Genomic DNA, 5,000 nt, shown 5'->3' with positions numbered 1-5,000 from the left:
TCCCAAAACGTTGGCTGCATCCATCGGAGGACCCGGCCTTCGCGGTATACGTGGGCCGGGTCCTTCGAAGACCGAGAAGGCCGGAAGTGCGAGGCTGTGAAATGGGACGGACTAGCCTTCAGATTTGCGTCACCGCTGTGTCGGTGGAGTTTAATAAACTCGGCCGTCTGCTCCTTGCTATCTAAAATATAACAGGACACTGGCGTAAATTCTCGACCGTCTCACACTTCTGTTTAATCAGTTTTCTTTTTGACGTTTATTCAGCTGTGTGAAAATCCCGGAGGAACCCACCCGATGGATTAATAAAGTTTTATTTAATGTAATAATCTAATAACTTTGATCTCAGCCAACCCGATTTACTCACGAACAAATAAAACACCGAAATAAGGCAAACAATTACATTTTTAAGTTATCCGAGTGACTTATATATCATGTTTAACCTGAGCAGCGAAAGAGCGGGGGTCTGAAAACGATGAAGCCGGGAGTCCGCTGCTCTCGCCGGCTGGAGCGACCATTGAACCCCCCGGTTTGCTATCGAACGGGTGGGTAACAGACGTCTCCGAAAACGTCAGCGCACTTTTGCAAATATGCGATGCCTTGATAAACCAAGCAGATATTTGTAATCTACACAGCCACTTTCTCGCCTGAAAATATGTTAAAAGTTTATTTTGTGACCCAGAAAGATTAATAAGACTAATTTTAAAACTTAGTAGCGGCCGCCATTGTTGGCAGCTGAAATTTGGCTGGACCGCGCTATGAATTCTGGGATATGGTGGGCCACAAAGGACACACCCAACCCATCCTTCAAATTCGGGGAAATGAAGGACGCATTTGTCGGCTGCATTTGAAGGAGTCGACGAATTGGGACAGCCTCCGTCGCCGGGCTGTGACGTAATCGGCCTTCAAATGCGGCCTCCGGAGGATGCAGCCGACGTTTTGGGACACAGCTACTGATCCGACCAGCAACACAGATACACAGGATAAACATCGTTTATCCGTCCTTTCTTACCGACTTCTCAGAGCTGTTCCCCGGAGATGGGGTTTGGCATCTACATGGTCCATGATTGAACCAGATGTCAGAGGTAGTCAGTGGGGTGATCTTAATTTGTCTATTTATACTGAAGGTCAATATTCCACACAGAAGGGGGGGGACCAGGTTTCCCCTTCATTGCAGTGACATCAGCATTGCTTGCTCCATTTAGAAACAACTTAGACTTTTGACCTGGATAGCCTCCTATAGGCTTTAACCAGGTTGATGGTCTGCAGCAAGACCCTCCTACTCAGAGATTTCCCCAATCTCTTTTGCTTTGGTCTTTCCAATACCAAGCTTCGTAAGGACCTCATAGTTGCCGCAAAACCATTTCCCACGGGCCCCCATTGGGAAGCCATACACCGCAACGGCCCTGATCTTCGGGTGGCGGGCCATCAGAGCCGCTTCAAAGCTGGTGTATTTACGTACTTTCGAGGCAGCCGCACTCGACAAAGTATCCGGTTGTACCTCATAACAGATAGTCACATCGATAATCAAGGCACAGGGTCCTTTGATCATCACTAAGTCAGGTACACCAATTTTCCCGTGGGGGCCCACCAGGTGGGGTTCTCGCTGTACCAACCAACCCATGGGCACCGCAAGTTTCTCCAGGTACCTGCAGACCTTGTTGTGGCTCTTCATCCTATTGGGTTGAAGCATCGGGCAGCTCCCAGTAAGATGTCTAATGGTTTCCCGCTGATAGCCACACAAGGTACACTCAGCAGGTAGCCAAGCCCTACCGATAGCTGAGAATGCCTTAGTCTGTACGGTACCAGAGCGTAGCTGAAGAGCAAGAAGGGTCTCAGACTCGTGGAACCGGTACCTGCAGGGATCGCACAACCAGTGGTTGCTGACCCTATCGCCTCGAAACGAGCTGATTCCCACACCTTGCATCTTATGACCACACCATTTCTGGTATTCGTACTTCCGCCAGTTCAAACTTGAGACCACGGTCAAGTTTCCTGGGAGCAGGCTCGGGACCAAGTCGACCGAGATCCCCACCATCCTGCATGCCCTTTTCCATACGCCCGAAACCTCTCTCTCTGCCACTAACTCCCTAATCAGAAAATGGGTCTCAGGGTACTCTGAATGGAATAGAGAGACCAAACGTCTTGCTTGTATAATAGGAATCAAGGCAGCCAGACGTACGAGACCCAGCCCGCCATCTCTACACGCTGAGTAGAGAAGGGAGTCAGTCGTACAGGGATCAAGATGGAGCCAACGCTTGGTAGCCGTCCTGATATCCCTATCGCATCCTTCAAGCAGAGAGACGCCTGCCATACCATGGTCAGCAACATATAGGATCCTGGGAATGGCGTACTTGCTCAGGATTAGCAGTTTCTGCGTGGGCTTCAGCGGAGCAGCAGAAATGCGGTCAATGTACCTTCCTAGGTCCTCTCTGATCGAGGGCCGGAGGATGCCTCTGAGGGGACTAATGTTCACCCCCAGATACTTGACACTTGACTCACCACCAACCATGTTGATAGGTGTACCCTTCAGCAGCCATCGATCACAGCTATTGATCTCATATCTTCTTCCAGAGACAGAGATCATGAAGCTATGACATTTTGTAGGGTTAACCTCCAGCCCAGTCATTTCAGAGAATTTCTCAAGAATCCTGAGGTTTCTGTCCATTCCTGTCCAAGAGTCGCTCACCAGCACCAAATCGTCGGCAAAAGCGAAGGACGTGACTTTTCGACCGCCAACTTCAAAGCCACATCCTTCAACATCAAGGGTACGCAGTAGTGGATCTAGAGCTAGGTTGAACAGCAGTGGGGAGAGAGGATCCCCTTGCTTGACACCCACATTGAGTCGGATCGGCGGTGTCGCTGTTTTACCTGCTCTAATGGTAGTGGAGCAATTCCTGTAAGAGTCTCAGATTAAGCCCCGTAGATGCTCATCGACTCCCATTCTCATCAGTACCTCAGCAATATGCTTATGGGAGACTGAGTCAAATGCTTTCGCGAAGTCAATGAACACCACAGCAAGAGGAAGGAATTTCCTCTTGCTCGTTCGAATCATGCCATTGAGAATCGCAAGGTTTTCAGCACAACCCGGAGACGCAATGAATCCTCTCTGTCATGGATGCAACTCGCAAATGTCAGTCAGCCTCTTAGCAAGGATACCGGAGAAGGCACGGCAGATGACCGAGCTAATAGTCAAAGGCCGCCAGTTACCAATGTCGGTTAGTTTCATCGGGTCCGTGGATTTAGGGATAAGTGTGGTCCTACTCTTTTTGAGACAAGCAGGCAGAACACCATTGACCAGAATCCCGTTGAAGACGCAGGCGAGAAACCTGCCGTCTCGGTCAAACTTGTGTAAAGTAGGCCTCTTGATCCCATCAGGGCCTGCAGCCCCACTATGCTTAATCTTCCGGACCACACCAAGGACCGCCGCAGGGGAGATGGGAACGCACAAGGGGCTATTGTCGATCAACGGAAGCACCCCAAATTGCCCAAGACTCCGGAAGGAATCAGGCTTCTCCCAAATGTTGCGGTAGGTCCTAGTCACTAAACCGGCCTCCAGGGTGCGTGACACAACCTCCCGATCATCCAGGACCCTCCTTGCGACATCTTTACGACTCCTTGCATAGAGTCTTTGGATAGATCTGTATCTCAGCCTACCTCCCACCTTCGTCGCCGTTTTGCCCAGCAGGCGTTTGCGGTTAATAATCGGCAGTCGCCTGGGTTGGGCTGGTGCCAACTTCCTAATCCATTTTTTCAGGACCCGGTTAACCGTTGCCGCAGGGAGCGGTTAACCGGGGCAAGAGGATTAAGGGGCCAAGAAACCTGATCTAGGCCATCAAGAGCCTCCAAAAGAGCTGGCTTCATGACATTGACCGGAGCAACATCGGGGGGGGGGCAGTCTCAAGATGAGAGAGATCAACATTCAAAGGTACACCCGTGGTTGATACCTTCCATCTCTTGGCCGATCTGTGGGTAGTCGATTTGACCTTCTCCATGTAATCACTGGAATGTTTGCGGCGCCGATGAAGAGACAGGCCCCCCTTCGTAGAGAAGGCTTTGGGGCAGAGATCACATGGGAAGGGGGTGGGCCGGCCGGCAGCCACCGGTCGTCTGACACCACATCTGTTTGCGTGGGTAACAGCACTGCCCAGGGAGGGCCGAGTCATCGCACATATCTTACATATTACAAGACACTGCCGCACATTGTGGGAGCGCTTGATATAGGATAGCGCTTCTCTCGCTGTTACCAGAACTTTCGGACACAGGACACATGGTTGGGTACACCATGGTATTCTAACTCCGATAGAAACGGAGCTAGGGAGTGGCCCACCGATCCCCCTCCTCCAGCTCTTGTCATAGCTGAGGAATATCAGGCCGGTGGGCGGACGCGCACCCGGAAAGAGGGCCCTCCTGGCAGAGCCCCTTACCAAATGACGCCTTGGTGAGGAGAGGGGAGAGACCAAAAGGTCGCCCCTCTTCCTCAAGATCAAGCTCTTAGAAGAGCTTTTTGGGAGGTGGTCCGCACTCCCAATCCTTGTTTTGGGTAGGCAAGCCGGACGCACTGTCTGTGGCGTGGACATGGTGGAGAGGCGGGTCTGACACCCCAGTACCTCTCCTTCGCAGGATGAACGAGAATAACGATAATCGGAACACGGGGACAAAAAGGGGTAGGATGAACTCGTTCATCCATTCATGTAGAGGGGCCCACCATACCACGAACTTGAGTTTCTTCACTTTGATTCCCGTCGCTGGGTAGGCCCGAGTTCACCATTAAGGTCAGTGCCCCTCCACGCACCCACAACCACAGACAACAAGGATATATTATGTATCCCGAGCCCCTGAGCAATCGTAGTTGTGGGGTCGGGATATAGGTGGCTTGGCAGGGACGACACACCATGAGGGCTCAGACCGGCCAACTAGACACACACTGATCCAATCAGTGATACAGGACTATGTGCTTTTTCGACCAAGTCTGTCCACACAGGTAACAGTATTGCCCAGAG

The 5,000-nt window shown here is 51.4% G+C and overlaps 1 protein-coding gene across 1 annotated transcript in view; it reads right to left on the bottom strand.

Annotated features, from left to right (window-relative positions):
* The window catches only part of LOC102080011 (fibrocystin-L-like), a 55,720-nt gene that overhangs the window by 24,308 nt on the left and 26,412 nt on the right, over positions 1–5,000 (bottom strand). The gene's annotated exons all lie outside the window — the stretch shown is intronic.

This window comes from Oreochromis niloticus, linkage group LG22 (assembly GCF_001858045.2).
Source record: "Oreochromis niloticus isolate F11D_XX linkage group LG22, O_niloticus_UMD_NMBU, whole genome shotgun sequence".
In the NCBI taxonomy this organism is placed as follows: domain Eukaryota; kingdom Metazoa; phylum Chordata; class Actinopteri; order Cichliformes; family Cichlidae; genus Oreochromis; species Oreochromis niloticus.
This window is presented reverse-complemented; position numbering and strand designations above follow the sequence as displayed.